This window comes from Arvicanthis niloticus, chromosome 21, assembly GCF_011762505.2.
Source record: "Arvicanthis niloticus isolate mArvNil1 chromosome 21, mArvNil1.pat.X, whole genome shotgun sequence".
In the NCBI taxonomy this organism is placed as follows: domain Eukaryota; kingdom Metazoa; phylum Chordata; class Mammalia; order Rodentia; family Muridae; genus Arvicanthis; species Arvicanthis niloticus.
The window spans coordinates 51,171,142-51,182,072 of record NC_047678.1 but is presented as its reverse complement, the minus strand read 5'-3'; the positions used below and the strand labels follow the sequence as shown (position 1 = coordinate 51,182,072).

At 44.8% G+C, this 10,931-nt stretch overlaps 1 pseudogene; it reads right to left on the bottom strand.

Annotated features, from left to right (window-relative positions):
- Positions 1-8,007: 8,007 nt before the first annotated feature.
- LOC117693256 (uncharacterized) lies at positions 8,008-10,669 on the bottom strand (annotated as a pseudogene).
- Between the last annotated feature and the right edge of the window lie 262 nt (positions 10,670-10,931).

The window sequence follows — 10,931 nt, the reverse complement described above, 5'->3', positions numbered from 1 at the left end:
ACTTTGTTGGAATGTTTATTCATGATGATAAATGATGGGATGAACTCTGGAGTGATCACAAGATATGATGACATAAAAGGCAGGGCTCAAAATGGAGTCACAGAATGGTATACCAAACAGTATCCACTCAGCATCCTAACTCATCCACCAAGCCATATACAGGAACTTATAACACACTGGACTGCACCTTTGACCAGAGCAAATATAGTCTAAGTTCAAAATCTGAGAGAGTGTAGTGAGGGGCAAGTCAGCTAAGGATGTAGTTCCTATTTTATGTTGTCTTCCACAGTAGAGCAGAGTATGGCTAAAGCCTGTCCCCTCATTCCAGACTGTGGGTACCTGTCCTGCCTTACTCTGCTCAGGTTCCTTGAAATCGGGAAAACCCTACAACTCACTCAGCTTCTTTTTAGGTCATAAACCAGCAGACCCCTCATTGCAACATTATTATCCAGCCTTTGTAATGTCCCAGATTGATGGGGAAGGCTGGTACTGCAAACAAGAGACCATGGTATAGGCTAAGAGGCAGCAAGCACACATGAGAGAAAGGGAAGCTAAAAGCCTAAAGGATGACAAGTTAGCTACCAGGAAAGGAACATTCATGACATCTAACAGTAGCATCTGGTTTACATGCTTGTGGGAATGCTAAAGGTTATTAGTAGATTTGTCTCTCAGTCCTTGTTAAACCTGAAACCTGAAATGGAATTCTTTGAATTCTGCACGTCTAGGCCCAAGCCTAGCCTTTTGAAAAGGACTATTTAGGTAGGATCTTCAGTATCAAACAAGTTCTCCAAAGTTTAAGCACACTCTTGAGCATCACACATTTGAAGACATCACTGGGAATTTGACAGAATTTCCCAGCCTACTGTGTTTCTCTTGACCCACCTCTGTCTCATGTCTATGAGTTTCCTTGAAAATTAAGCTCATAAACACAACTTTGCATGCAGTCTTTTCAACTTCTTCTTGAAAGCTGTTTCATAATGGAAACTGCACATCAGAGAAGACCAGGTCTACCCAACAACCAGCTGAGAAAAATGAGAAAGCCTGCCAGTCCAAGCCAGCAGGATCATTCCTAGAAACCAGAAGGAAACATTCCCAGGAAACATGGGCCAGATGCAACTGAACAAGTACTAGAAAGACTTATCAAATATTCGGGATGAGAATTTGTCAGGGTGGGGTGGGGGCCCAGAGGAATAATAGGTCAGGAGAACAGCATTGCAACTTTTCTGAATACCTCTTATCTAAAGTTTTTAAGTTGATCTTCATGAGTGTTCGCCTATACCAAACAGAATAGTAAATTCATGTAAGGAAAATAATAAAAGCCCTATGGCTTTTCAGGTGGTATTCTCCAGAGTAAATACTACCAGCAAGATGGAGTTCTCCAAAGACACTGTGAATGCTCAACCAATACCATAGCATTCTGTAAATGCAGAGCATGGTTGGCAGGTCACCAGAATGCACAAGAAATGGAGACCCTTCTACATCACAGACCTTATTGGCCTATCACTCATTGTCTCCCTATGTTAGAGTCAGAGAAACCTGGGTTTTCAGGCAGCAGGAATAATAAGACAAGTGATCTATGCCTCCATGTTGGGCCAGAAGAATTAGGCTACCTTCTGATTGAACATGCTCATCTCCCAGCATGAGCTTTACTAAACCCAGTTCATATCTGTGGAAGAAGGAGACTATCTCTCCCTAAGATTTAAAAAGACACAGTATCTGTTATGAGAAAATGGTCCAATACCACTTTAGAGGGATCCCAATGTCATTGCATCATGTCCACAGAGGATATAGTGCTCACCAAGGCCAGAATGCAGTCATGCTCTCCCTCTATATGGGTCTGAATAGATAAAACTCTCTGAGGATGCTCAAAAGAGAATCTTTCACTGCTTCTTTCCCTTCAAGTGTCAGCTCATCATCTGGACCTCAGACATTGGAGAGGTGGATTAAGTCCTCTGAGTAGTTTGCTGGTGAGATCTGGGCCAGGTCAGGAAAGAATGGGGTGGGACTTAACTGCTGTGTGCAATGGGTGGAACTGTTGAATTAGCTCACCTCAAAATGCCAAGAACATGATGGAGGAGCTGTGAAGACTTACAAAGTGGAGGGAAATCCTCAGACAACATTCCCTAGTGTACTTTACAAGGAAAGTATACAAAAGGAAGAAGATTCCCACATGGCTCACATATATCCTTCTGTGTCATGTATCCAAGCTGTGTCATGTAGTGGGGTCACTGATATCTCTTAAGACACTGAACATGGCTCACATCTGCCCATGTTACACAACAGCACAGCCTGCTATGACAGGTCTAAATGTGCAGTAAAGTGAGCTTACTCTAGAACTGTTAGGACACTGGACATGGCCACCACCTTCCCATGTTGCACAAAGGGAGAGGTATAAGAGTTGGCTGACATCCAGACTGTGTGCCAAGGTGATGGCTATGAGAATGACTGAAATGGCTGTGTCTGAGGGGGAGACTGTTACAAAGAAAGCCAGGATAAGGAGAGATCCTCAGTCTAGGGCCTGTCAAGCAGGGCTTCAAATGTGGCCCCTTTCTTTGAGCCTTGATGGGTTTCTGTGATGTCAGAGCAGTCATACTCATGAGAGGCCTTCCTCAGCCTGGTTTCCTTTTTCTCAGAAGGACAAAGTATATCATTTATTTCAGTTACAGACAGACATGGGTACATTTACCCAAACACAATAAATGTGCTGTCCTTCCATATATCGACAATTTAGATGCATTGGGTTGTGATTCCAGCAAGAGTATCTAACTCTTCTAACCATACCAGGATGGTGTTAGATACAGGTGTACAGGGTACATCCCTCACAACAGCTGCAGCAGGTGTGGTAGGACTAGTCATATGCAACCATATTTCCAACCTCACTTGCTTTAGGGTGTGGTGTCATCAAAGCCTCTGCTCTAGGTGCCATGACCGGAGAATGTTTGGGAGTTTCCTTTTACATGATATAGATATTTCCCAATGCTTTCCCTGAGAACAGAACCTCAGGACATCAGCTATGTATGGTATGAGCTGTAGGAATGACCTCCACTTTGGGTCCTCTCCTCTCATGGATGTTTTGTATCCCAGTGTCTTAGCATCAAAAGCTAGGTTATCTAAGGTGATCATCTTACCTGCGTCTAAAAGATGAGGTCCACAGTGAACTTTAGTTCTGTCTTTAAAATGAGATGAAAGAAACACCAAATTAAGGGTGCTCTGTATCTTGGCCTGTGGATTTGTGGTGACCCTCTGAGTGCATCATGTCAGGAGTCATGCTAACTGCAACAACTTGATGCATCTGTGGTGTAGGACTGTGAAGATTTGTTAGTGAAACTAATGTGGGCTTGTCCATCCTAAAGTGTTACAGACATACTGTCATAGTCACAGAAAGTTCTGGAAAAATAAAAGTAGGCATAAAGAAGAGAGGAACATGAAATAGGATGCTAAGACTCAATAAGTCTTAATGTTAGAGAACTACAGTATATTTCTAGGCTGAGAGAGGGGCGGTAAGCAAGCATAAAGTGTCAGTTTGAAACCAGTGTGTTTGCTTTGAGAAAAATGGAGTAGTACAGTAGTAGTATGTGAAGTCACACAGAGGTGAGGCCTGCTGAGGCATGAGGGCTCTGATTAGGGAGCCATAAACTCACTGGGAATTATAAAAGTGGGGAGAGTATGTGCTTGTAGGGAGACCCAAATATCAGAACAAAGAGAGGAAGAGACAGAAGACCTAAGGTTGAAGCAGGTACACGTCTCTGTAGGCCGAGTAAATACTGGATGGATGTCATAGTATATCATGATTCTGGGGGAGGGATTAATTAAGCCAGAGAGTGCTATGTTTCATTTCCAGTCCTAGGAAGGTCCTTCAAGCATTAAGGTTTGTGGCTATTTGCAATTCTCCCTGGCCTTGGGGATCATCAGCCAATATCTGCCCACAAGGGTAATGGCCCATGAGGGCAGTGGGAGCAGAGATGACAGGTGAGGATGGGGAGTGGGGGTTGGAAGCCCTTTGAGTACATAGGGGGAAGAAGACACCTTAGAACAGCTGGAGGGAGGCAGATCAACTTTTCTTGGGGGTGATTCGAGGCTTATATAATTTGTGAGTTGGGGGTTAGGCGGTAGAAACATCCAGGATGGGCAGAGATTTTTGGCTGAAGGCTTAGGATCCCAGAATGCAGAATCAGGCAGGCGCTTTGTAGTCTATGTCCCTCCCACACACCTGTTTGACTGAGTGCAGCTCCCTTTGCCAGATATCAGTGGGCAGCCACTTTGGCTTCCTAAACCCATCAAGCCTTCCCTTCTCTGTTTGCAGATGTTAAAAAACAGCCCTCTCCCCTGCTGTGGTCAATGTCTTCACTCCTTTAAAGCCCATGTCAGTTGTCTCCAAGGCCTTGTGTGTCAGCCCTTCATGTTGTCTCCCTTGGCCTTTTTAGACTGGGGTCTCATTGTGGTGCAGATTGGCCTTTGAACTCACTGTGTACCACAGTGCTGGTTGGCTTTGAACTCAGGCTGACCCTTCTGCCCCGTGCACCTACAGAGCTACAGAGTACCACTGTGTGCCGTTCTAACCAGCCCCTGTGTTTTGAGCTGAGCTTGGATAGAGGCTTTTCAGGGAAGAACACGTCTTTATGTGCACTTTGGTTTTTACAGTCACAGTCACGCGGCTCATTTGTACGCAGTGCATGGTAGTTGATCTGAGTGCACATACAAGCTCCTTTTTGTCTCATTCTGAGAATTCCAGAAATGCTGTAGGTGTGGGTCTTTGGGTGGCTGGAAGGTAGTGGCCTTTAGTTGATTATTCATAGCTGTGTGTGTGGAGGCACATCTTAGCAGTGTAGAGGATTTGTAGTTTTCATTGTATGGGTCAGTGGCTGGCAGTCATCACCTCTCTGTCACTACACAGGATAATATAAAGCACCTGAGCTGAGAATGTCCTCAGCTCTTTGCCATTTTAGTTCTGTCAGTGACAGCTAAAGTCATAAACTGAGAGTCACTGAGTTGGGCTCAAAATGTGCACTGCTTTTCCTGTTTCTGCTACAAACTTTCTAGAAGAAAGTTTTGTGTAGGTTTCTCCCTCGGTAGCATTTGTCCTTCGTGAAAAGGCCTCTCTGCTTTTCCTCCACCACTGAAACACTTCCTGGTTCCCCCAACGGATGGTGATAAGTCACCGATGGATGGAGGCACCAAGCTAACCCTACCCTGGTGATGTCAGCCCTGCAGTTAATCTTTATAAACCCCAAGGCAATTGCAGGTCAGTAGCCTTGTCTAAGGTGGTAGCGGCATCATGAATGCTCATAACCACAGCTTCCAAAGGTGGTTTTGTGGTGTTCATTTCTTCCCTAGAGCCCTGGAGGGCAAAGACCAGGCAAAGCACTTTGGTGGCATTGCTGAGAATTAGAGCAATGAAGAACTTCCTAAGTCCTGGACAAGGATAGCTGATCCTTCAGCTCTTGTCCCTGCACAGACGTCAACCTCTCTGTGGACAGAACAAATTCCATCTACAGAACTTTTGTTCTTCCCTGGGCATTGTGGCCTGTGCCTGTTATGGCAGAAGCTGAGTGTATGATGTAGTGAGAATCTTCAGCTTCACATCAGTCTGGGGATGCCAGGTGGTGGTGGTGCACGCATTTAATCCTATGAAGTTAGTCCTACAGTTAATCTTTATGAATCCCAAAGCACTTGCATTTAAAAAAGGATGTGAAAGGAAAACTTTTTATTTCTTTTATTTCGTATGATACTCCCCCAGGTTAGCATGTTCAAGGAGACCTGTTTTTCTGTGGAGCCCAGTGCTGTTGACTGAGTCTTCTTTCCTGGCTCTGGTGCAAAGGGTCCTTCATTCTGGGATGGGCAGATTGGAGCTCTGGAAAGATAAGAGCCATTCTGCCAGGCAGAGTGGGAAATATGCATGGAATTGTTGTAGCCGGGCTCTCGCAGGCCCCTGGGGCACAGCAGAAACAAGAGAAACCTGGTTCTTGGCTTGTACAAGTGGCAGGAGGCATTGTAGATGGGGTGTCACCATAACAAATAGGGCAAGGCACTTCTCTCCCCTGTCACCTACCAGTAGGACAAGGAAGGAGTAGCAGTGTCTCTGCTGGGATAGCGTAAGTTGAGGACAGACCAGATAGAGGCAAGAGTTAAAGGCACTGAGGTAACAGAGAAAAAGGTTTTGTTTTGTTTTTAAGATTTATGTATTTCATGTATATTAGTGCTCTGTCTGCATGTATATCTGCATGCCAAAAAAGACACTGGGTCCATTTTAGATGGTTTGAGCTACTATGTGGGTGCTGGGAATTGATCTCAGGACCTCTGGAAGATAAGCCAGTTCTCTTAAACTCTGAGCTATATCTCTCCATCCCTGGGAGTTTCTTTTTCCTTCCTTCCTTCCTTCCTTCCTTCCTTCCTTCCTTCCTTCCTTCCTTCCTTCCTTCCTTCCTTTTTTTTAAAAAAAAGTTTAAATTACTTTTATTTTTATGTATATGGGTCTTTTGCCTGCATGTATGTCTGTTTATCACTTGCATACCTGGTGCCTGCAGAGGACAGAACAGTGCATCAGACCCCCTGGAACTGGAGTTAGAGATAGTTGTGAGCTTTTCTTATGGTACTGGGAATGTAACCCCCAGCCAGTGCTCTTAACCCCTGAACCATCACTCTAGTCCCATCATTTAAATTTATAGCAACTTTTTGAAGATAATTTCAGAATTCACCCAAACTATAAATGGCCATTGGAAAAAATAATGAGGTAAAACTCTCCTTTGTGAAGCCACATTCAAAACCAGTACCACCTGGGTGATTCTTATACATTACCATGTACAGCTGTAGCATCAGGTATAACCTTGGCTATTTCTGGAACACAGCTTCTTTGTGCTCCCAGAAAACACTTCTCAGAAGATTTCACCTTGGAGATGCTGGTCTCTTCTTAATCACTGCTAATTTTTTAACTCCAGCTAACAAGCATCAGTTGTCCCACTAGTCCCTTCTATTTTTCACTCTAAAGCCAGAGCCACATGGCCAAAGCTGCTTGTCCTGCTGCTTGCTGGGGCTGGAACTTGGCTTCTGTATTAGTCAAGGTTCTCTGGAGTTACAGAACTTATGGGTAGTCTCTATACAGTAAGGGAATTTGTTATGATGACTTACAGTCTGTAGTCCAACTCCCCAACAATGATTAGCTGTGAATGGAAAGTCCAAGGATCCAGTAGTTGTTCAGTCCCACGAGGCTAGTAGATTCCAACAGATGTGCTGGCAAGTAAATGCAACCAAAGAGTCAATCTTCCTTCTTTTAATGTAGGTCTCCAGCAGAAGGTGTGGCCCAGATTAAAGGTATGTACCACCATGCCTGGATCTGGGACTTGTTTTGTCCCAGGCTGACATTGAACTCAGAGATCTCCTTGCCTTAATCTCCTGGGATTCATAGCCACTATGCCTCGAGATCTCCATGGCAAGATCCAGGTCAGAAACTTGTATCTCCCAGCCTCAAGATCTATATCACAGGTGAGCCTTCCAATTCTGGATTGTAGTTCATTCCAGATATAGTCAAGTTGACAACCAGCAATAACCATTACAGCCCCCTTGTTATATTACATTATCACCAGCTTTCTGTTTTCCAATTCCTTCACTCCCTAAGCTTAGCTGTCCTGGAACTTGCTCTGTAGACTGACTTTGAACTCAGAGATCTGCAAGCCTGTCTCGTGGGATTAAAGGTGTGTATCACCATGCCTGGATCTAAATTTAGTTGGGTAGGATCTTGCCCCTAAATCCCCTAATCTGTTATCTCCTACAACATAGGATTCTGTTCCATTTCACTTCCTGGTGCACCTTTAATACTCAAACTACATATTTTACATTTTTTCCTTTCTAAGCTTGCTATGCTTATTCAAAACACTCTTTATAAGACTCAACCAGAGAACAAAGTCTATGGTGGACATTTCTGAGACTTCCTTTGTCAATGCAATTAATCTGAGTCTCTTCACCTTATCCTCAGGTAGACTCTTCAGACAAGGCAAAAAGCAGCCATGTTCTTCACAAAAATACTACAAAAGCATTCTCTAGGCCACATACTGAAGTTCTTCTCCACTGAAACAACTTGGACCAGGTATTGGGGCAATGTCCGGAGTCCACTTCTTGAACACTCTTCTGTGGTGCATGCTTGGCCATTTTGGGGTTGGTATGTGGTTGCAGGCTGCCTTTTTCAGTGCCTCAGGTAGTCCTGTTCTGTTGGGGATTTGCTCCCTGGAAGTAGAAAGCAGGTCACTGAACACTCACATATCTCTGCAATGGAACTGGATGGGCCTCTGAAGCCCCGTGGCTGGCAGCAGGTGAAGGGGCTCTTTGGGTTTCCTGAACCTCTGAAGTGAGTCTATAAACACAGCACCCTCTAGCCTGGCAGCGGATGCACTTTGTACCAATGTCTCTCCTGGATCTTGGTGATGCAAATTTTACAGGACTGTGGCAGCTTTGAAATAGTGTTCAGCCTTGGAATCACAGATGGGTGAGGAGGGATACACAACCTGGGGGAGGTTTGAGGCTGGAATCCCAGGTGGGGTGAGATCCCTTGCCTCAAGGATCTGCAGATATGGTCTCCTTCTGCATTTCACTAGAAGCTCTGTGAAGTTTGATGCCAGCTTCCTTTCAGTCTTTGGGTCAAGCAGGGAGTGATACTCAGCAGGGTTCATGTCAGTTTGTCTGTCCTCAGTACAGGCTTCCATGGTTTCAGTCTCTTCCCAGGGGGCCTGCATATAATGCAAGCCACTTTTTTTTAACCCCAATACCAAGACCTTTTTGGATGGTGTTATACACATCAGATTTAGCTATGTCCTTCTTTAAAGGTACCTCTGTGGGCACAGTCCCCATCATTTCTCTACATTTTCAGCTTTTGGAGTTGAGGATGGAGGGCTGGGCAGGCTGGGAGAGTTGAGGCCTGCTTTTGCAATAATGATCATCATTTGCTGGGAAATGTCCCTGAAGCTGGGTCAGTTTCCTGGGTGGTGGGAATCTGATGGGGGCTCCTTGTTGTTTTCCCACAGTAGTTTCCTTGTGTTTATTCTATGGCTCCTTATTGTGCTGGAGCATCTGACAATGCTCAGGATGGATGGAGGCTGGCCTTATAGTTTTAGTAAGCAGGATGCCCCTGGGCAAGTTCCCAGTATGCTTGTTAATAGGTTTTTGATGTTTCTGGTCATCATAACCTTTGGTGTCTTTCAAATACAGTTGCTGTTTCCTGGGGGCAGGCTTTCAATTGGTAGGGATGCCTGTATCCTTCTCTCATTGGTATATCATGACACTGCACAGGTCCGATTCTTGAAACACGGAGACAACCCTTCTTCCTCTCTCTGGTAGACAAGTTTCCTACTCTCATTGGTCATGGATAACATAAAACCTGCATTTTCCAGGAAGTGTTCTCTCATCCATCCTTGACTCATTCACACTGCACATAAACACATTTCCTTGTCACCTTGTTGGCAAGACAGAAGAAGGCACTGTCTATGCCACAGTTACCTCAGATGTCCTCAGTCAGTGTTTCTCACACAGGATCCTACCCAAGTCTGAGCTCTGAAGTTGCCTCTGGGCTGTCAGGTGATATCTGCTTCCTCAGACAAGGGGAGATTCAAGCCCTGATCTGAGGCCCTTGGTCTCATCATCTGCTTCTCATCAGCTCAACCCCAACAAAAACAAACACCCGGACAGAGTACAGATGATCTTTCTCTGAGCTTGTCTTATGTTCCCACCAACTTAGAAATGCAGCCTATACATGGAGCCTCACTTGTCCTTAGTGGCTTCTCTGCCTCCCTGTACAGATGGTCTGAGAGCTTCAGGCAGACACCTCAGGGCCACTCTCACCTCTGCCCTGCTTGTCAGCTCCTTCACACTCTTTGTAGAGATTTCCCCTCACCTGTCTGTAGATAGACATTGGCTACTTTGTAGGTTTGTCTTTTTTCCAATCTTCTCCACCCTTTTTCTTTGATCCATTCTATCCCCTAACACTTGATAGAAGAGAAAGGATAGAGGGGAAAGGGGGAGACATTCTTAGAGACTTTCTGATGATTGGGAGGTTGAGTTCCTTAGGGAAACGTCATCTTCACTGTCAAGATACCAAGTTTCTTTTTCTTCTCTCTGCACACAACTACTTAACAAACCACAAACACCAGCAAGTGATAACAACCAACAACAAAGGACAACCCACCATGTCTCCCAAAAAAACTAGCATTTATGTATTCTTGGAAAAGTCCCCAGAATCCCAACAGTCACAGGAACAGAGATCAGCTGCTGGCAAAATCATGCTCCTGCTTGGACATGAGTCAAGTCATACTCAGCTGCTGTGGACAATTTGAAGCAGCCACATATCTCATATCTGAGATGAAAATACAAGAATTTATTCTTATCTTAATTTTTTTTAAAATACCAAAATTTATCTCTACTCCTGTCTTTTTAAACAATATGAGACTAACACTCATGAAGAACAGAATGCCACTCCACTGTGTATGAACCAAGGTTCTCCTCACGTTTGGGATGTCCCTTTTGCTCCCAGGTGGTGGTGACACTGGATACTCCTTCAGGAATGGGATTAGTAAGAAAAAGAGCCCAGCTCCATAATGGCAATGCTCATGTCCATTGCTATGTCCATGGAGCTGAGGCTCATCCATGAGTCACTAATGCTATTCATCAGAGTGAGAAAATTCTCCATCTTCTGAATCCCAGTGCAGCTGTCAGAACACTGAGTCCTGGAGTGCAGTGTAAGATGTGTGAGGAAGGCTCAGGCACATCACACAGGTGTGGCCTCCTCATCACAAAGGGCTTCTGACAGGAGAGAGGATGCCACAACCCCTCCTCAGCCTCCAGCCCAGCAGCCCCTCTTGTGTCTTATCCATCTCCCTTCTTCCAATTCTGCTGCTGAAATCACTCACAAATAAATTTGGTCCATGTTTTCTTCCTCATCCCTGAACTTC